The sequence below is a fragment of the Acipenser ruthenus genome, chromosome 4 (assembly GCF_902713425.1).
Source record: "Acipenser ruthenus chromosome 4, fAciRut3.2 maternal haplotype, whole genome shotgun sequence".
Lineage (NCBI taxonomy): Eukaryota > Metazoa > Chordata > Actinopteri > Acipenseriformes > Acipenseridae > Acipenser > Acipenser ruthenus.
Window position 1 is genome coordinate 86,231,718 of NC_081192.1, and position 22,618 is coordinate 86,254,335.

At 39.6% G+C, this 22,618-nt stretch overlaps 1 protein-coding gene across 1 annotated transcript in view; it reads left to right on the forward strand.

Moving 5' to 3' along the window:
• LOC117399940 (SWI/SNF-related matrix-associated actin-dependent regulator of chromatin subfamily D member 3-like) overlaps window positions 1–22,618 on the forward strand; it is an 80,964-nt gene that overhangs the window by 21,543 nt on the left and 36,803 nt on the right. The window lies entirely within an intron of this gene.

Consider the following 22,618-nt stretch of genomic DNA (forward strand, 5'->3'; position numbering starts at 1 on the left):
TTGTATAATAATAATATAATATAAAGTCAAGACATGTAGTCAACGCAGGCTTTAGTTGGTTAAAACCTGTACATTTTATTTAAAACATAGGTTAGCTCATTTCTGCCTCTGCAAATGACCTACCTATTGTTCAATTGAGGTAGCCCATTTGGAGGGGAGGAGCTATTTTTCAGATTAGTCTGTTAATCTGTGCTACCGGTAGCCCAGTCTGAGCACCGGTGCAGCGCATTTACATATTTAAATGTGGCATCTTACACCGTACCTCATTAATTGTGGGACAGTTTTGCGCTTCTTTACACTCCGACAATTTAGAGCTGCGTCAGTCAATCTTGAAACATGATATCCAGTTTTTTTTACTTTACAAGTAAATGGTGCAGTCTACGCTCAGTAGTAAATGCATTGTGAGTACCATCCACGTAAGGGGACTTTGAAATCAGGGCTCTACGTTGCACCCAGATGCATCCAAAAAAGTTGTTGGTGCGACCATAAAATGTGTTTATTGTATATATATATATATATATATATATATATATATATATATATATATATAATGTGTTACGGTCGACCCCATCGGGTTGGGGTTAATTAAAATTTTTAGAACCCGGAAATCTTTTCGTGTTCGGCCCCAGGGGCGAAGCTAGGAATGGAAATTTGGGTGGGCCCCAACTTCGGGTGGACGGGCAAGTACCAAAGGTCTGACGTCACAGGAAATAGTTTACATTACAAACATGATTTAAATCAATTAAAACTCTGAATACATCAGATATCTCCCCGGGGTTTGAGCAGAGCAAAGTAGCCAAGACTGAAAATGTGTGGTGCCGAGTGAAGCAAGGCGAACATTTTTTGCAGTTTATAACAGTAGTTGCACATATTACACTACAAATAAAAAGCACATATGCATACAACCTACAGAAACAAACACACTGTGCACAATAATTGCAAAAACCGTTTCATTTGACAAAAAAAAACAGAAACTAAAAACAGAAACTAAAAAAATCCCCAAACAAAAAAGCTGTATTGTTGTTTTTTTTTCTTAGCTGTATTGTAATCTCTTAGCTATATTGTAATAACTTGTTGCCTCTGTAAGTCGGCCTGCATAAGGGCGTCTGTCAAGCAAAAATGTCAAATCAAGCTAAGCTCCTGCTGCCTTCAAACCAAAACGAAAATCTTAGCTGTGCTGAGAATACCTCGTTTCCAGCTAAAAATGGCTGCTTTCGTTTTCACTGCATTTTCTCAGGTACAGCTAAACAAAGATATTGCATTGGCTGAAAAAATGTAACAAGCAGACAAAAACAGATTTTTTAAAACAACCTTGAGTGACACATTGAGCAATATGTTCAAGTTCTGTAAACAGCAAACCTTAAATGACAAAACCCACATTTTTGTATTTCTTTACATTTCTAATACTACGTAGAAATAATTACGAAGTTTTAAAATCACAGATACCTTCAAATTATTAATAAATTGTATCATTTTTTGTATTATTCAAGAAAACATAATAAACATATATACAATTACAGCTAGATAGAGACAAAGTTACAAGCTAAATTATATATATATATATATATATATATATATATATATATATATAAGAAATAGTAATACTACAAAAGAAAAAAGAAATCAACAAAAAAATAGAATAGAAAACAGGGAATAGAATTTGAAAACTTAGATTTGTGTATATGAAACTTGTCAAGCATTAAAAAGAGATTTACAATGAATTCAATAACCTTGTTAGAATTATTTTCATAAAAGCAAATTATCTCTTTAGCTGTTAAGGTAATGTGAAGACCTGTTCCATCATAGATATGCATAAATTGTAACATCATACATGCCACTGACTCGCTAGGTCATTGTAGTATGACTCGACACCAATCATGAAGTCAGTATTTGTTTGACCCCGTTGCCATAGTAACCAAATGCACAGCGCTGATAAAAGCATTAATTCACAGTGTGAAATACTGTAAGGAAAATAAATGCATATTTTTTTACAGTAAATTGCAAGAAGTTGAAAGTAACTTTTATTTTTTGCTTACGAAATCAGCTCTCGATTCGCCAATGCCCGCCATTGCTACAGTACACATTCCAAACACACAATCCTTTTTCACGGTTCCAAAATATTAGTCGGAAAACTGTCTATAGACAGAACACTCCCAACCACTATATCTCCCATGTAAACCATTTAAAATGTTTGAAGCAGACAACAAATAAATGTACTTACATATATTCGCAGTGAATGCACTTTAAAGTCAAACAGGCAGCGTCACCAAATCAGCGAGAACACAGTATTACATTTTAAGCAATTATTAAATACAACAAAAGTCAGTCAGTTACTTACCATTGCCTAGTTAGTATCCTCTCGTCTCCGCTCTTACACAGGATAAAGCGTCAGGGCTTGCAGTTATATAGTCATGACACTCCAGAAAATTGCACATATCTCTTCAAAGGACAGCAATTTTAAGCTATTTGTCAGCATTTGGCCAGTCTTAATCCTGTTCACTCGAGCCCTTCTACTAAGCTAAACTGTTAAAACTATGTGCATATTTGTTTTGCGATGTTGACCGCCGCACTACTAATAACTTACTTTTAAAATGCACTTTAAAATAAACTTTTGGGACTTTTCAACAGACTTTCAACAGATCCGCTCCTCGCAAGCTGTCAATCAAACATGGCTTGCACATGATTCGTTGTGTGAGAGGAAGATCTGACCCAAATATTGCATCACAATTACTACTTTGATTTGATTGGCTAAAGCCTGCGGCATTTTAAAAATAGCCTATTTGATCTAAACTTAAACACCTGTCTTCGGGGCGCACAGTTGTCGTTTTTTATTATTCTTATAAATGTACTTAAACTTGGCATTCACATAGGTGGAGATTTGGGTGGGCCTGTGTGCAAACTGGGTGGGCCATGGCCCACCCAGGCCCATCCGTGGCTATGCCACTGGTTCAGGGTGGGGTTGTCTTGTGAATGACCCCATCGCGATGCAGGAAATTCACTTAACCCGATCCCGATCTGAAGAAGATCATCCAAAGAATGATATGCACTATCCCTTGGGGTAGATCTCTTGATGTGGACAGTAGCGTTCCAGTCTCTTGAGTGGTTTTTGAGATACAGATAGTAAAAATGCAAAAATCGCTATTAGAATAAGACACAGACATTTGATATGTACTTTTAATTTTTTTTATCAATAAACAAATATTTATTTTTGAAAAGAATAAAACAAACATTATGCACAACAAAAATAAAAAAATTGTTCTTGTTGTAAATAGCAACACATGCAATGAACAATAAAATACATTTTTTTTATTTGGAAACAGTATTCTGGTAATACATGCAAAACACAAGATTTCTGAAGAATACAAATAACATTTTTATAAACCGGAAAAACATACCTATGGAAAATGTATTATTATTATTTATTTCTTAGCAGACGCCCTTATCCAGGGCGACTTACAATTGTTAGAAGATATCACAGGGTTTTTACTGGAGCAATCTAGGTAAAGTACCTTGCTCAAGGGTACAACAGCAGTGACCCCCACTGGGGATTGAACCCAGGACTCTCTGGTCAAGAGTCCAGAGCCCTAACCACTACTCCACACTGCTGCCCTAAAATGTATGATAAATGAAACTTCCTGTAAACAATAGCACGCACATTATTACTAGATCACGCCGTTGTCAAGTGCATTTTTTATCATCTGAACTAATTATGTTACAAGCTGGTGTGTTGAATATCCTACAAGCTTGTGCTGTGAGTGATTGCACTTTGTTGTGTCAAGACAGAGCGACACATTCTAGTTTTTTAATAAAATAAAGTAAATTCTTCCTGTTTTTGCTTCTCAGCAGAACAGAACCACCCTCTCCAAACAAACAAGACGAGCCGCGTGCAGGCCTTTTAATCTACAAATATTTTCTCATGCTTAACATTTAAAAAGCAACTGAGAAATTGTACACCATCATTTTTAAGATGCTAAACAAGAACTAGGTCACAGATTTACCTTTTTTTAAAAGCTGGGATTTGGTGACCTAAATTGTGCTGTGAACAGTTTTGCAACTACCTCATATGAAAGTTAATGTGGTGAATTTCCATGCTTGGTTGCACTTTGCTATTCTTTCTTTCTCTTGGTATACCACAGTGAACGTCTAGAGGTTTAGGGATTGTTCTCATCCTGCCCAGTGTGTGTACATGTCCTTGTAGCAGGATGTGAGACTACAGGGTGTGTTTGTGTGACTGTAGTTTCTGCTTCCCAGCTACAAACCAGCCAATGTTTCACATTCCTGATTTTTTTTTATAAGCAACAGTGTAGGTAAATAGACTTGAGGGGCCCTGCAGCAGGAGTGAGAATTCAGAAGGATCGCTGGGGGACTGCACATTTTTCAAGAAGCTAGAAACTACTGCAGCTGTATGTTTGGTTGTATTTTTATTTGAGAGACTTTGGGGTTCTTTTCATTTTTATATATTTTAAAGTGTTGTAATACATTATGTTTTCCTTGAGAAGATTACATTTTATTTTTAAATTAATTCCACTTTTATTATATAGAATGAATTATATACCTGATACATTTATGTGCATTGTGCTTGTTGCATTGACACATGCATTTGTTTTTGTTTTGTTTTTTTAAATATATGAATGTTTCAAATGATTTACCATGGAGAGTTAGTGTGACCTTTAGATTGCAGTACAGTTACTGACCCTTCCACAGTCTGAATTGTGGCTGACAGAGGCTCTGACTGGCTTGACCTGGGTAGGTCTGCTGCTGGTGAAATCAGGTAGAGATGATTTCTGTTCTCCCAGTAGTAGATGTAAAATAGCTTGAAGGAAGTCAGATGAAACGCCCTTAATGTCTCACACCTGGCTCTTTGCAGTTACTGCTTGACCACTCTACTGTTTCATTATTGTCAGCCACTGCCTGCACCAGGAAGACCCTCTTGTTGCATTGACATGTTTGTGATTTATTTTACCACAGTTGTTTTTGCTTGTTCGGTTTTCAGGTTATTTATTACTAGGTGGTTCAGCGCAAAGTGGAAGTGTGTGGCGGAGTGTCCCGCCCCTATTTATTATTATTTGTATTTTTGTTTGCGGCGCGGGTAAAAGCGCCGCGTCTTTTATTGTTATATTTAAAAACCTCGTGAGGATGCATGGCTGATCAGCTACTGATTATTTAACTAGCTGACAGTCATGCATCCTTACCAAACGCGTGCAGACTCTGGCCGGGGGATAATAAGATAATTACCAACTAGTTAAATCCCTCGGCCAGAGTATATAAACCAGCAGCACTATGCACTCGGGGTGTGGAGTGTTCGAGAGTGGAGAACGGGAGAGAGAGAGGAAGAAAACAATTGCTAAAACGTGCTGGAGTATCCAGCACGAAACTTACTTGTTTGTTTATTCGTTCGGCCCTCGTGCCCTTTTGTTTGGTGTTTTGTTAAATCTTTTGTTTTTGTTTTGTTTATTAAATACGCTGAGTGCACCAGCACTCAGCTTCAACCGCCCATCCACTGTTTTGGTTTGAGTTACTTCCTGGTCCGTGACGTCATCCACATCACCACTGCGAGCCAGCACCGCCACAAAGTGGTGCACAGGTTTCCTTGTTAATGAGATGATTTCATTTTCTCATTTAACACTTTCACGCCATTTACACCCTAAGAGCTTCGCAATAAACCACACTGACGACAAAGAAACATTAGAACTGAGGTGTTTTCAGTCTTGCAGGGAATCATCTCATTTGGACTTCATTGCTGCCCTCTAGAGGAAAAAGGGCTGCAAAACTCTTGGTGTGTTCACCCATACCTAATGCATAATAAATGTTTTGTAAATTAATTAGTAATGCTAATAAATACACTGCAAGCAGAAGGGGTGAAAATGCAATAAGAAATGTTAATATAAGTGTGGCCAAGTGGATCAGCTGCATAAAAAAATATGATTTATTTATAGAAGCAGCAAAAACACTGTGCTATAATTCAGTATAAGGTACAGTACTAAATACCTATTTTGTATAGAAAGCTGTTTGTAGGACCTTCTGTCCCTGACCAGTACGGCACTGTTTGTAGTAGCCATGTTGGTAAACCTGTGTGATCTTTGATGGAAATAGAGAGGAATAGGGAACTGTATGATTTTGTTTTCCAGCGTTTTATAGTGCATGCTTTTACAACCTTCCCCCTACCCAGTTACAACCCTGCATACGAGGGACACTGTTTGAGTTCAAACTAGCGAGCATGTCGCTTATGATCGGTTTGTTTTTTAATCAACTCTTTCAGTTGTTTTTGACGGCTAGTCGTTTTTTTGGTAAATCTGAAATGAAAGTTTTAAACAAAACAACAACAAAAAAATGCATACGCAGCCAAGGGATATACCATACATACACTGTTTTTTTTTTAACTGTTACAAATAAGCTCAATACAGTGCTAGTGTATCAATGTACCAATGTGTTGTACAATTAGACAGAATGTAAAAAGAAAGAAAGAATGTATTAAGTGACATTCAACTTTTTTATTTATTATTTTGCTGGTAATCCCGTTGTTGCCGTGGTCAGTTGTAAGTGGCAAATCACGTCTGAGTAGAGCTTTAATTCAATCAATATGCAGGTAGAATGCGGCAACAAATTACAAAAGATCGGTTTGCCTTCTGTAGCCCTGTAAGAATTCTACAATCACTGCAAATTCATTTTTGTGATAAAATGTGGGACATTCTGTGCCCATAGTCATTAGTCTGACAGTTTGTATTTACTATCCTTAGCACCCTCTTGTGGTCCATCTGGATGACTGAATCTGGTGATATTTCAAAACCTCTAGAGCAGGGGTCTCCAATCCTGGTCCTGGAGGGCTGGTGTCTCTCCTGGTTTTTGTTCCAACTGTATCCTAAATTAATTAATTGGACCAATTAAGCTTTTAATAAGCTCTTAATCAATATAAAATCACTTAACACAAATTTCCTGTTTGTGTGAATTATTTTGGAGCCCGCCCAAAAAAGAAAAAATATAACACAAATTGCCTTAGTTCAAACAGCTGATTGTAAAGGATATTGGGAAATGCATAAACTTCGTGCCTCTGCTCTGTATTTTAGTGCCGTTTTGGGAATACTGATCCCATGATGTATTTCGAGTTGCTGTAGTGCTTAAGCATCAATTCCATTTTCATGAAGCATAAAATAAAACATGCAAAAGTGGAGCCATTGAAAGCAGTGGGTAATGCACCTCCGTAGAAAAAAAAAGGTGTTACTGAAAATTTCAATTTCCCCACAAACACTTTCTCAACTATTCTGAAAAACTGGGGTACAATAATACAGGCCTATGAACAGCAAAACTGTGGATGCAAGTCATCAGTGTTTCCGATTCTCTCAATACCTGATGTTGAGAAGGCCTTGCTTTTGTTTCAGTCTGGATTCCGTGCTGCACATAGCACCGAGACAGCCCTTGTCAGAGTTGGAAATGATCTGCTGATAAGCTCTGACTAGGGCTTTTGTTTCTACTGGGGAGGCCAAATGAAAGGTCTGAAGTTGTCTGCGGTGTTCCACAGGGCTCTATTCTAGGTCCCTTGTTATTTTCATTATATACCCGGCCGAGTTGCCAACTGGCTCTAGAATTTACGGACACTTTAAGCCAGGTCAGCTTTTTCATCTCGCCACTAAACCACAAATGAATTGATGTTAAATCAACAAGTGGGTGTGAATTGTGTGAGCGGCTTCAATAAATGTGTTTAATTGTTTCATTTGTGGTGGCAATTCTATCCGGAGAGCATCATACCATGTATTAAAATCATATTGCTTGAAATGCTATATGGTAAACAATATGTATCAAAATAGTGCAGTTCCGTCGTTACAGAGAATTATTCATTCATCCACATCTTTGTCGTTTAACTTTGGGGTTAAGTTTCTATTAATATAATACTTATTTCTGCTTCGCACAGCCCCGCCCCAATCAGACAAATACAGCAAATCAGCAAGCTGTATAGGTCTGATTGATAGAAATGATCCTAACAGGAAGTAATTCCCACCCCCAGACAGCTGTGTGCTTTTAGTGCTAGTTAGCAAAACAATTCCATTCCTTTAGCGACAGCTCACGAAATTTACACTCACGTTACATGCTCAATAAAATCAATTAATTTGCTGTTAGAGAGGCGAGTTAAAAGACCTGACCTGGCTTAAAGTGTCTGTAAATTCTGGAACCAGTTGGCAACCCTACCGCCCGCAAAGTGGCTGTTGCCGCCCAGCTGAAAAAACCTGATCTGCCCATCTTGCAGATGCTACTGTGTGGTTTTCTGTGTTAAGCACTTCGAGAGGCTAAAACTTTAAAAATGATTGCTAAAAAAATAACTGTGGAAGGGTGGTGGGCAATTCACTGACACACACGGGAGATAGAAGATTTTATTTGAAACACTGCACTCGTGCCCAGTTTTATTTTGGTAATTTTCTTTTTTTAATTTGTCACCAGATGGAGCTGGTGCTGGAATTCCTCTTATACCAACAATGGTAAACAGTGGTTGCACTTGTATCCATCAGCACACACAGGTGCTCTGAAATAATAATGAAAACCAAAGGTGAAATAAAAAGAGAAAATAAAACACAGTAATAAAACAACAAAATAAAGGTGCTGCTTAAGCAGTGCCCCCACTGCCGCTAAGTCGGTCAGTACAGGTCTCTGACCTACGCTCAGCTATTCTCTATACACTGGGGTGGCCAGAGTTCCCCGTATAACTACACACGTCCCCTTGGGTATGTAATTATTTCTTTTAATTCTTGGTTTATTTGTTTAAGACGGGCTGTCTTCCTCAGCCGTGCTTGCCTGTTTTGTTCTCTCTTCAACCACTGGCGTTCCTGCCTGGTCTTTGTTTACACTGGTCTTCCTCCAGCGTCACGGGATATCCCCTCTCCGGCCACCCGAATGCATAACCAAGCGCAGTTCTTATGGGCCGAGCAACCCCCCAAGGCCGGCCTCTCAACCACTCAGAGAGAGGGAAAGCCAACACACCTTCCTCCCAACCTCTCTGTGTCATTGCCATGATTGACAGGCAGATCTTACGAGGCTGCTGCCCACTTCCTGCAGAACCATGCATGCGCCAGACTGTCAGCACAGATCTTCCCCTGTTACAATAACCAATTATTTTCAAAGCAAAAATAGTGACAAAGAATGCAGGGTTTTCAAAATAAGCCGGCGATTGGCGCAATCCACAGCCGAATACTATATTTGCGCCTGCTACTTTATTAAAAAAAAAATTATTATTTTCAGGTATTATCATTCAGTAAATTTTTTGTTGTATTATTGTACTGTAAGGTGATATATAGTACATTATAGCTATACATATGCACCAAAAAAAAGAAAAAGCATTTTCCTTTTGTTGTGATATCGTAACAATATGTACCCAGGTGTTTGTGAAAGATATTGGGGGTTCATATATAGAGGCTGTACGCCTTTAAGAAGAAAGGCATGATGGGCTATCAGCTTAGCACTTGTCAGCTGACATACAAATGCTTAAGTGCAGAGGTGCTGTATTATTACACTCTGGTTTCATGCAACAGTTATGATGGTGACCAAACATGTGTGAGTACTGTTGTGTAAAAAAATTGTTAAAATGAACAGTTGCAGTCAAAAAATGTAGAACAGCGAAAAACAAAAATAGATTTTGCATTAACAAAATGCCCTGAAAACTTAACATAAAGAAAACAATTTAGATGAAGCAATAAGCTCAATAATGAAGCTAAAAAGGAAGTGAAAAGGTTACCTTTTTTTGTGAACTCCAATAAACTTACGTTATCTTTCCCCAGTCAAATCGTGGAATGCCTAAATAAGCAGGTAATTTGCCATAATAAAAAACAGTAATGAAAAAGAAAATGTAGAACATCAAAAAGTGCAAACAGATATAGTCAATGAAAGACAACACATTATTCAAATTCTTTGTCTTATTATGTATTTAAGGCAAGGTAAGTTTATTTTTCCGTTAAAAGTGCTCCTGGCTATAATGTTCTGCCACCCGGCTGTACAGAATCCCTGGGGAGAACCCTGGATCTATTATTTGAGACTTATAGTAGGGAAGTTACAAAAGTATATTTTTACTATTTGAGAAATATAGCCAAACTTAGACCAATTACTTCTGTATCTGACGCTGAGAGACTAATGCATGCCATAGTTTCATCTAAAATTGATTACTGTGATGCACTTCTCTCTGGTATCCCAAAAGGTGTGGTATCTCGCTTACAGCTTGTTCAGAATACCGCGCTAGAATTCTGACTAAAACCAGGAAAAGTGAACATATTACCCCTGTTTTAGCCTCCTTACACTGGCTCCCTGTGCAGTATAGAATAGATTTTAAGATTTTGCTGTAACCTATAAAGTCCTAAATGGATTAGCACCTAGTAATTTGCAGGAGTTACTGACCCTGTATCATCCAAAGCGCACTCTGGGATCACAGAATGCGGGGCTGCTGGTTATTCCCAGGGTCATCGGGAGGAAGGGCATTTTCATGCAGAGCCCCTATGTTATGGAATGCCCTCCCTTCTTTCGTCAGGGAAGCTGGGACTGTTACAGTTTTTAAATCAAGACTGAAAAAATACTTATATAAAACAGCTTTCTTATCTTAGTGGGTTTTAATGTAACTTTTATTTTTTATTGTATATATATATTGTTATTTAAATATGCTATTTAATATGTAGCATTTGTGTGTGTGACATGCCTGGGGGACCTTAATACAAATGGTATTGTGTTGTATACATGTAAATGCTTTTTGCAATGTACTGTACAGTGCTTTGCGATACTTTTGCATGAAAAGCGCTATATAAATGCAATAAATAAATAAATAAATAAATAAATAAATAAATACATTTTGTGGTTTAAAAATGCCCGTGATCAGAATGGGACATGCATATTTCAAGTTGCAATGTATGCTTTTTAAACGTTTACTTACAACTTTAGTTTCAAAAAATGCACAGTACTTTTACATTTATAACACTTTTTTATACTTTAATTTAAACTTGATTTCAGTGTTACTATGCATTTGGCTTAGACTCCTGATAATAATAATTACTGATAAGATAAGTCTCTTAAAATTCATGTTAACGAGAGTTGACTATATGTGGTAGTCGTTGGTATTGACCTGATTCAGCCATCTGAAATTTCTTTGTATCGGATAGTTTGTATTAAATTATTTGATACAAGCCATCCATCTTATACAAACTATGAGTAAGGCTGTATTTCTTTTACAGATTTCACGATTTCCGTGAATGTACCCATTGCCGTGTAATAGGTAGTTCCCCGTGAAAATTCCCATTTTTTAAAGAATAGCATAAATAAACATATTTTTTATCACTTAAAATAAATACAGCAAACGTTTGCCTTATTGACGCACTTCCTGTTACACTGCATTTAGGAACCCGGCAGCCGGTTTAGTTTGCCTCTGATAAATGATTGAACACACTGCTTAGAGCAGCATGGTTTCTTAAAGACCGATTCAGTGACACCAGCTGCATCAAAGATCTGAAATATGTCCAGTACAAGAACGGGACATTTCACGTGTCTGTTGTCATTTTTATATGTATTTGTTTTGGCATAGACAAACCAAGCACTCACATAAAAGTCCCACCACGGCTGTTCCTCATCTATATTGTTTAGCTATCATATAAGCACAATACCTGTCTGCAGGCATTACAGCCATTTGTGTGATACACATTTTCTTGGGCATATTACACAATAGCAATACACCCTGTCAAAGGTCATAGCTTACTTATGTATAAAGCAGACCAGCCATTGTATAACAATAACAAGGCCTGGACCTCACAAGCTGGCACTGTATATGCATATGTGTTTTAAAGCAAACTGCAAGCTCTAAAAGAAAAAGAGAGCACAGGCATGCAACACAATTTAGGGCAGCAGTGTAGAGTAGTGGTTAGGGCTCTGGACTCTTGACCGGAGGGTCGTTGGTTCAATCCCAGGTGGGGGACACTGCTGCTGTACCCTTGAGCAAGTACTTTACCTAGATTGCTCCAGTAAAAACCCAACTGTATAAATGGGTAATTGTATGTAAAAATAATGTAATTGTATGTAAAAATAATGTGATATCTTGTAACAATTGTAAGTCACCCTGGATAAGGGCGTCTGCTAAGAAATAAATAATAATAATAATTACATAAACACTAAACATGGACCCAGACTCTTTGTTTGTAGACATATTCGGCAGAAAACCTGTCCTCTTTCTTTGACTCTATAAACTGCCATGTCTTTGAATAAACAAATTGCTGCCACTGTTTGTTTGTCTAAACCAAGATCTTAACATACATCGAAACGAACTTTGTAGCACATTTAGGTTTGACACCTATCTCACTTATCTCTCAGTTGCGTTTTGATTTCATCGTACATGCACGCATTATGGTCAGTATTCTGAATTATTCCGTTTCAGCGGAGCTGAGATCCATGCAACCAGTTCAAACAGCCCTCCCCACGACAACTTCGGTCGGCAGTATTACCACTGCAAAACTTCCCTTCCCAGATGTCTGCTTCTCCTGTCTGCCATGGCTCCTGCCTGGCCACTCGTTCCTCTGCAACTCCTGACGTCAGAGACTGGACGATCTCCCGGCTCCAGCTTTATCTTCGTAGCAACAACATCCCATTCAAATCTACAGCACGTAAGGAGAATTTGTTTACTTTATTTCATCCTTCCCGTCGCAGACGCTATGACGTCAGCACTGATCGTTGCTTTACCCAGTGTTGCCAAGTCTCACGACAAAACAAGCCCAACCCATGTCAGTATGGGTGTTTTTACAAATTCCAACCCGCGACTCAAGAAGCAAGCCCAATTTCCGCGTATTATAAGCGGACTTGAAACACCTCGCCCGCACCGACTGCATCTACACGAAGCGCGTCTACTACCGGAAAAATCTGAAAGCAGGACCATCGCACATGTCAATCAAAGGCTCATTCAGCAGTTCCTGAGCATTCTGGCTCCAACTATAACCTTTCAGGTTACCTCCCCTCACGGCAGGCGTCCAGCAGGCCCCTGCAGTGACCTCTTTGGCCACTATGGGTGTCCAGCAGGCCCTCATAGTGATCCTGTCTCTGTGAAATGCTTTTCTTTCTGCGCTTCAGCAGTTTTGAGCATTTGTATCCAGAGATTGTTTTTACAGTTAGGAGCGGCTGCTCCCGCGATCTATCCTGGGGTTTCGACACCCGCCACTGTTGTATAATATGCATCTGTAACCTTTCTGGTTACACCCCCTCATCACTGCAGGTGTCCAGCAGGCCCCTGCAGTGACCTCTTTGGCCACTATGGGCGTCCAGCAGGCCCCCATAGTGCTCCCTTCACCTCCAACTATAACCTTTCTGGTTCCCTTCCCTCACTGCAGGCGTCCAGCAGGCCCCTGCAGTGACCTCTTTGGCCACTATGGGCGTCCAGCAGGCCCTCATAGTCATTCTTTCTCTGTGAAATGCTTTTCTTTCTGCTCATCGGCAGTTTTGAGCATTTGTATCCAGAGATTGTTTTGCCAGATTTGTAATAACTTCATTGAAGGAACCTGTGCTATTCCGCCTGTAACTTCCTTCATTTCCGCTCACCGTAACTCCATCACACCCAGCATCAACAGTCCCTCACGAAGATTGCTCCCTGCAATATGCAAATCGACCACACCATATTCTTAATCAAAATTGCTGGGAAAAACGCATGACTGGCTAAAGCCAATATATCAGACACATTTAAAATCATGCCCATTGAGCCTGTCCTCAGGGGATTGTATTTTTTATATTTCCACTTTTCTGTCCGGTCCCCCTCCTACTAAACGCAATCTTCTGTCCCACCTAGGCCATTTAAACTACATGGGAGCATGGGAGGATTTGCAAACAAGAGGAGGCCATTCAGCCCATCTTGTTCGTTTGGTTGTTAGTAGCTTATTGATCCCATAATCTCATCAAGCAGTTCTGAATGCTGTCTAGATCTTTTTGAATGACCTTCGCTGCTGCAACAGTGTTTGCCACTCCACCTATTTTTGTGTCGTGTGCAAATTTAACAAGTTTGCTTACTATGCCAGAATCTAAATCATTATGTAGATTAGGAATAGCAGAGGACCTAATACTGATCCCTGTGATACACCGCTGGTTACCTTGCTCCATTTTGATGTCTCCTCTAATCAGTAATTGCAGTTGGGAGCAGCTGCTCCCGCGTTCCCCACCCCCCATCACTGCAGGCGTCCAGCAGGCCCCTGCAGTGACCTCGCTGGCCACTATGGGCGTCCAGCAGGCCCCCATAGTGGTCCCTTCTCTGTCAAACGGTTTTCTACCAGCTGCGAGCTTCAACAGGGCCCCACAGCCCCCTTCTATTCCTTACCTCAGCGGTCTTCCAAATGTAACCTTTTAGGTTACCCTCCCCTCACTGCAGGCATTCAGCAGGCCCCTGCAGTGACCTCCCTGTCCGCTATGGGTGTCCAGCAGGACCCCATAGTGGTCTCTTCTCTGTGAGATGCTTTTCTTCTTTCAGCTTATCGGCAGTTTATTCAAACACTTTCAAAACCGTTCCCATTTCTTTGAATATCAGTCAGGGCCGCAATACTGCATACTCTGGAGGCCTTCTGTTTTCTACATGTTAACTACTCCCTAATCCACGTGCATGCATTTCCTCGAATCCCTACTGCGTTCAGTTTGAGGAATTAATCTTTTATGTGGGACTTTGTCAAAAGCTTTCTGGAAATTTAAATAAACCATGTCATATGCTTTGCAATTTGTACGCAATGAGGATAAATCCTCAAGGCAGAGCTTTTATCTCCTACCTTCTCTTGATTTGATCCTTTCTGTCGATTCCCTCAACGATGTCATACTCATGGATTTTTTTTTTTTTTTTTCGCAAGGAACTCCGCCTGTGGGAGCTCCGCCTGTGGGAGCTCCGCCTGTGGGAGCTCCTACTAAAAGAAAGGAATGGCAGTACTTTGTTTTACGACAACTATCTCCTGCTGCACAAAGACATTCAACCGTTCAAAGATGCAGCTCCCTCTCTTGGCTTTGGAGGATACTACAAAATGGTTTTCTGCTCCATGGCCCGACTAATTCAGCATCATTCCTATAACCAATCACTCCTCGTCATTGCGCAAAATGTGTCCATTTGCTGTAGCTGCATTCCTTTTGGGGGTCTTCCTGGGCTCAAAATCCATTCTTCTCCGCTCACATAATTCACCTACAGTCTAAATCTTTAACAAGGTCATTCATTCTCCCACCATATAATGAGAATATTCAGAAGGATTACCTGTTTATCTGTTACTCATCAGTTCATTTTCAGAGCTCAACACATTCTCGGCCACCTGAATATAATCGATTCTCTTTCTCGTTTCCAAACGCAGAGATTCAGAGCATTAGCTCCTGAAGACGACCTCCTGCCAACTCAGATTCCTCCCTTTTCAGACCTGACATTCATGTGAGCCACCTGCTGCATTCCCTGATTCTGCAGGCTCAAGAAACAACTCTTCTCAGCATCACTTCCCTCTCACTGCAAATGTACTGGTCATCCTGGAATTGCTTTAAAATTTCACTTTGCATTCAACATTCCTTTCCATCATTTTCAGTGCCCGTAGCGTCATTCTATATTATGTCCCTTAAGAATACAGCTATAAGATTTGAATTTCCGGCATCCAGTTTTTCTACAAACTCAACTCAATTTCGGTGTCCCAGCTCTACACTCTGCAACTCACAAATTTCACTAATCCTGAAAGGGCTTCAACTATCAGAATCTCTTTCTCCCCCTGCTTGCCTACCTATCGCCATCAACGTACTCTCTTGGTGCCTCTCATCTGCTCCAGATACTCCTGCCTGTTTTAGATAAAACCTTAAAGCTCATTCTCTTAGCCTTCTTGGGTTCCCATAGGTGCTCAGAGTCTACATCGCTCTCAAATTCAACCCCCAGATTCACCCCTTAATCTCTGTCCTAGCAATCACCTCATCTGATACCCTTTCCTTCCTGCTCAAAAGAAGTAAAACTGACCAGGACGATTAGGGAAAGCTTTTCAATTTGTTTATAAATTAAACTCCCATGTTGGCCCATATGACCCCTTTCTCTCTTATCCATCTCCATCTTTCTCAGGGCGCATCGCCCTCAGGCCCGCTGTTTATTAACGAAAACTGAACAATCGTCACCCAACATTTGTTCTTCTTTCACCTTCGCACCTGATTTATTTCCAGGTCCGGATTCGCAGCTGAGCAGTTTTCCGGTCATTCCTTCAGAATCGTAGCAGCTTCTTCCCACGGAGTTCCAGACTCTCTTATCTAACGGTTAGGTTGTTGATCCTCCAGTGCTTACCAAGTTTACATTATAACAAATATTACGGAGCCTAAAAATGCTTTTACAGAAATGTGCTCTTAAGTGTTAGTAGCCTGCCTGGAGGAAGGGCAATCGAATCAGCCATGGATTCCCAGAGGTTTATTTCCCAAAAATGGGTTTTGTTTTCCTCTCCTGCGTGCTGATGATCATTTGTTAAAGGTTGGCTAATCCTTCAAGTGGGCTATATTCAATTCTAATTGTGGCATTGAGACCGGCTTGTTCTTTTTGGGGGTCTCAGCCTCGTCCAGTCGGCCAGGCAACGAACCCTCAAACCAAGTTAGGTTTGATGCCAAATGAATGTGTATATACAGCATACTTTTCTGTAAAATCGCATACTCCGCATTCTCTACAATAAATATTTGTACTAAAACATTTTGTGATTGGTGTTTGTCCCGAACTACTGAATACACAGTTAGAACAGGAGGCTATGCAGTGAAAGAGTTAAGTTTCCATGTCCTTCTCCATAACCCCCTCCCCACCTAAATAAAGCCCTGCAGTTAGGCCAAGTGCTGACCTTCACAATGAAGCAGAATTCCCTTTTTTTTTGCATGCATGCATGCTCGGCTCTGCACAGAGATCAGTGGCTGAACGGTATCTGTAGCCCCAAGGACTTCCATGCAGGCTGACACTGGGCTCAAGCTGTGTCCTACTGAGAAGGAATGCACACTCAAGGTCCAGGCTCCTCTCCCCCACACAGGCCCAGGACCTGCCAGCTTTCTGATTGCAGCTGCCTTTGACCGCTAGTCTCTTTGATTCTCTTTATTTCTACTGAGTGGGACATTACCATTTGGTGCAGTTGGTGTTTGAGAAGGGGGTGGTCTAAGGGGGTTCCATCATTCAATACAATGCAATTACTTAAAGTGGCCTTGCATCCTTTTACAGTATTATAATCTACTGTGCTTTGTATTCCTTTTTCTGGCATTACAGTGCAGTCCACTAGATAGTTACTTATATAAACACATTACATATGTCTATAACAGACAACTAGACCCGAAGAACAGTTCCTGAATTCATAGTCAAAACATCTTAACACAGACACCTGATTGCAATAGGAACAACTCAGTATGACTGCAAACATCATAGCAAGGTAAGGGACAGTAACATGAGATAAGGGACAGCAACATGGGGTAAGGGACAGGAACATGGAATTTGTTATGCTTTGCAAAAGTGAAAAACATGCAAAACAGACAAGCAGCAAAATAAAATAAAAAAAAGCCTTTCTTTGTTTAAAGTCAGTGATTCTACCAAATACAGCTGGCTTTGGGGTTTAAAAGTGCAGTGTAGTTTAGGGAAATATGTAAAAGCTTTCATTCAAGAAAACCTTGGGATGTTAGTTTTTTTTTCTTGGTAACTACCCCTATCCCTTGATCTTGTACCTCCCAAAGGGCCAGATTCACTGAGCAAGTACAACAGTGCAAAGTTTGCAAAGCTCGCTTTGGAAGTGTTGCACATTCACTGAGAGATTCATTTGATAAGATATTACCAAGTGGCGCATCATAAGATTAGAGCTGACTAGAGGGGAGTTCGATTTTCTGTGACGATTTCACGGCTGGCTTCACAGGCCCCGGTTAATCTTGGACCCTACCTTACCTGGGTCGCATTAGGTAGGCCCGTAATTACTAGAAATGGAACACAATCCATTTTGATCCCCGGATCAAGTTCCATTCCTATATTCAGGCCATTTCTGTGAAGCTGAAGTACCCAAGGAGGTTAAAGGTTTCAGAATTTAAAAGGAAACCACATCATTTATTTTTTTGTTTTCAAATAAAGGCCTTTTTATTTTAGAGTTCTCATGGCAACACAGTGACAGCAGGCATGCTAACTAACCGTTCCTTTTAGCCTCTGAATAACATTTTCTCTAGGAGGAAAGTGCAGTTTAAGAGCTTCATCTGTTTAATAAGTGGCCCTTTTGTTAGAATCCTAGGTCCTCTTAAAACTCCATGAAAGAACAGCTATAGGAATCCCAGATCACTGCACATCATCCCAAATATTCGTTCATCATTTGTTTTGTCTTTTTTGAAAGCTTTCTGCTCTGAGGCAGCGTAGAGATGGAATGTGTTTTTACATGGTGTGTGTGAGAGGAATGATTGCAGCTTTTCCGTTAACTGGGAAATACCCGCCAGAGACAGTTTCAAAAGCTAGTTGACGGGCAGAGACTGAAGCCGCCTGTTAGTTTGACTGGCAGCAAAAGGGCAGCAAGAATCATTGACAGTGACTAACAAGAGTGAGAGTGTGCCTCTAGTGCACCTCTAGACTATGCCCTTTGAAAGGCACAGCCAATCAAATGAATGAGTGATTTGGCAGTTTCTGCCAAAGCGCATGCTTGTTAACAAAGCAAGATAGGCTGATTCAATCCTTTCGTTCCTCCTGGAGGGGAGGATTTGTTTATTTCATTTTAATCCATGATTCTGATTGCCTCGTGTGTTCGTTGAAATGAAAGCATAAAGTAACATTTTATTTTTGTATTGTTTTTTACATGTTCTCTTTAGTCTGGATATGTCAGTCTGGTCTTATGTAAGTTTGCACATTCTCCTATCTTTTCAGGACAAAATGCTTTAATTCACACTGCTATTATACCTTTAGTTTTCAGTTAGGCTAACAATCATGGTGTAAAATATCTGAATTTGAAATTATAAAGCGAAATATGAATGTTAAAAAACTAAACTAATATTCTGAATACTTTTGAAAACAAATTGTTCTCAACTATTTTCTTTCATTTTCTGCTAAGTGAAAGGAATGAATGTATTATTTATTTATTACATTTATTACACATCTAGAGTTTGTATGAAAAAATTATTCCATACTACATTTATGTGAACATATTGTATAAAACATGGTTTGGTTGAAAAACAAACAAATAATTTAGTGAAGTAATCATGAAATAATCAATCAGTTTGTCAGTGTGAACTGATGACCCCTAGCTGGCCAGTGTGGACACAGGAGAAAGTTATGAATGAAACCTGAGATATAACTCTTTAATTCTCTAGGCCAGGTTTGGTTGTGGATGCTGAAAAAGTAAGCATTTCCTCACAGTTCTTTAGCTAATGTCACCACTGTGCCAAAGCATTTGAGGTAGTTACTTCTTCTTTTTAGGGTTATATTATCCTGCATGCTACATGTGTATGCTGGGTCTTGGTTTACATCCTGCAGTTAGAAGGACAAGAGGGACATTCTGTGTCTCAGTCTTGCATCAGTGTTGTTGATGTTTTTTGACATGGATGGTTGTTTACCAGGAAATGGTCTGACACCCAACAAAACTCACTTTGCAACAGGTTTTCAAGAGCTGTTGAATGGAAATTATTATTATTTTTGTATTATTATTTATTTCTTAGCAGAAGCCCTTATCCAGGGCGACTTACAGTCGTAAACAAAAATAGGTTAAACAGCAATTTAATGAATACGAATAAATTAATAACCCCTCTCTAAAACAGTTGAAAAAGGTTTCTAAAACTGCAAACGTAATTTTATTTAACAAAACACACTTTTTTTAAAAAAAAGAAACATACCTTAAACCATTTCTTAAAGCAGTCCTTAAATTAATGAGAATAGGGCCCATGATCTTCAACCCACCTTGACTGGAATAACTGTCAGCCTCCCTGACTGAAGCCTGTTGCTGAAGCACTGAACCACACAGCACCCCCTGCTGCAGTACTCTTAAGTGTAATATTGGAGCAGAGCTCTACATATTCTATTGTACCAATGTGGCAGGGCAGAAGCCCTGAATGTGTAAATATGGAAGTGTGTGTTAGGTATGGCAGGGCTGGAAATTAAGATTCCAGCCCTGGTTGTCTTGGGTGTGTTTGTGGTGGTGGTTGGCAGGAATAGGGTTAATTCCTATCCCTGCCAAATACATGTGCAGAATGTAGCCAGGTGTTGATTGAATTATTAGTTCTCAATCAACCCTGGCCACATGGTATATAAGGGAGCTACACAGCTCCATGAGAGAGAGCCTGCGAGAGAGACACATGCGCCTGAAATGTTTGTTTAAAGAACTCACCGTGATAGCACTGCTTGTGTGAGGGTTTTTTGTTTTTCATTTTTGTGGTTCGTGATTGTTTTTGTTAAACCTTTTTATTTTGTGTTTATTAAAAATGCGCGGCAGCGCTTAAACTGCAGTTTTACTGTCTCCGAGTCTCTGTCCACCCAGCCATCGTGTCACAACCAACAACAATTATAAAATAAAGATATGAGTTTGGGTAATGTTCACAGGCTTCCAGACTTAGTGTCTTAATCCAAAGGGGAAGGGTGCAGAAACTAGCTTTTTCTGAATTGCAGTTGGAAGCTTTCCATTTCATAATTATCCCATGACAGAACACTTAAAACTTTCCCTTGGCGCAGATACAACACTGACCATTCTCCACATGCGGTAGTAAACTGAAATTGTACTTGGTGGTTTTGATTGTAGTGCTTGCGGTTAGACTGCAGAACACTGTTAGAAATGTTCACATTTGGTTATTTTGGGCCAGATTATCAAAGCTCTTTACTTCAAATCGTCAGGAGCATAAAAGAAAAAAACACACCCCGTAAAGTTACCATACCAGAAATAAACGACTCTTATGTCTTACGCTTGTAAGTAGTCTGACGTTGTTTCTTTTATTCACTTTCAGAAAAAAATGCACTAATAAAGATTAGTACAGCAATCCGTCTCATAGACGACTGCGGTGGGACCAGAGGAAGGGCGGATATGTAAAAAGTCGGATGAATGAATCCTGTTTTAAATACCATTATACACAGCTGTAACAATTACTATATTCACACAATTAGTGTTTTGAGATTCAGCTTTTATTAGGGAGCTCCCATAAATCTCTTGTTTAGAAAGATAGAGGGTATTTATGTTTGTGACAGAGTAGCCGTCTGCCATGTAGGTGCATGCATTCACTGCTGAGTCAACTCACGTGCTCAGGTGACACTACCAGTACTACCAGCAGTGGCAGCGCACGGAGCACATACAACATAGTGTACGAAAACTTTGGTAGGATCTACAATATCTGAACTAATCATCTTTGTTCAATAATAAACTAACGTTGCTGATCAAGGCGGACAAACGGTTAGGGCGGATATGTTTTGCATACCCCTATAGAATTAAATAATTTAACTTCATAAAGTTGAAAGAATGTTGCTTAAGAAAGTTATGTCAACATATTGAATTACACACCGCTTTGTAGTTTTACAGGTGATGCAAATGTTTTGTCCACAGCTGTATATCGGTGTGTACTGTACTGTATACAGATGACATTAAGAATACAGTATTCTATTTAAGCATATGTTCTAAATGATTGCAATTATTTTAATGATCACAGGTGAAATAATAATGGAAGTACCAGCCACAATCATATTGGGACACAGATTGTGTTTTGTGGTGAGCCTCAGTTCTACCAGCTCTAAGATAGTGTGTTTATTTAGGCCTGGAGAATGTCCTTGTAGTATTAGAGCCAGTATCACGTCCATATAAGTTACAGCAATACCTGTACGATGTGTTGGACCTTGCTGTACTGATTCCTAGTGCCCTTATTCTTTCTAGTCAGGTAGTAACAGTTGCACCATGATAAAAGTCAGTAGATGCACCTGCTATTCTCACTCAAGAGTCCCCCTAAGTTACAGACAGTAGCTGCTCAGGTTGCTAGGGTACGGCCTGCCTGGTGTCATCAGGGGTGAATGAACCCAATGGCCTATCGGTTTTAGGCATGTTACATTTTTGCATTAAACGTTACTTCTAAATTTCCATAAGATGCATTCTGCAACAGTAATTGTAAACAGTAAATTAAATACCAAGACCACTCTGGTTGTGAGCTGAGGTCAGAACCAGTGCTTGGTTGCCCAGCTCATGATTACTGCAGTCTTTTGAAAACAATTTTTGGTGTTATTTGAAGTTGGCTGGAATTTTATTTCTGGGATGTAAATCGAAAATGCACAAAGGATTTGCTCAGGTAACCCGACAATGGGAAAATGAAAAACTTGTTCAGTTTTCAGTTGTTTGTAATTGAGAAAAATGTATGACAACACTTTGAATTTTAAACTATGTTTAAACTTGAAGTTCTGAAAATGATTAAAGTTTGGAGATTTTTTTTTTTTTAATGATCCATACTGCTGTAGTTATCCACTTACTAGGGACAGAAAAGCAGTTTATTAGCAAATTCGTTATTTTCAAAACTAGTTCAACTGTAAACTCAAGTTTTCAGAATATATTCTGAATAATCAGTCCTAGTGCCCCTTTAAAAAAACATTGCTTCTTTTTGAGAATGAACTATATACAGTATGGCTCTCACATTTATCTTCAGCCAGGGAGAATTGATAACTTTAAAACAAACTTTTCTTCCAGCCAGTGCATAAACACCAGGA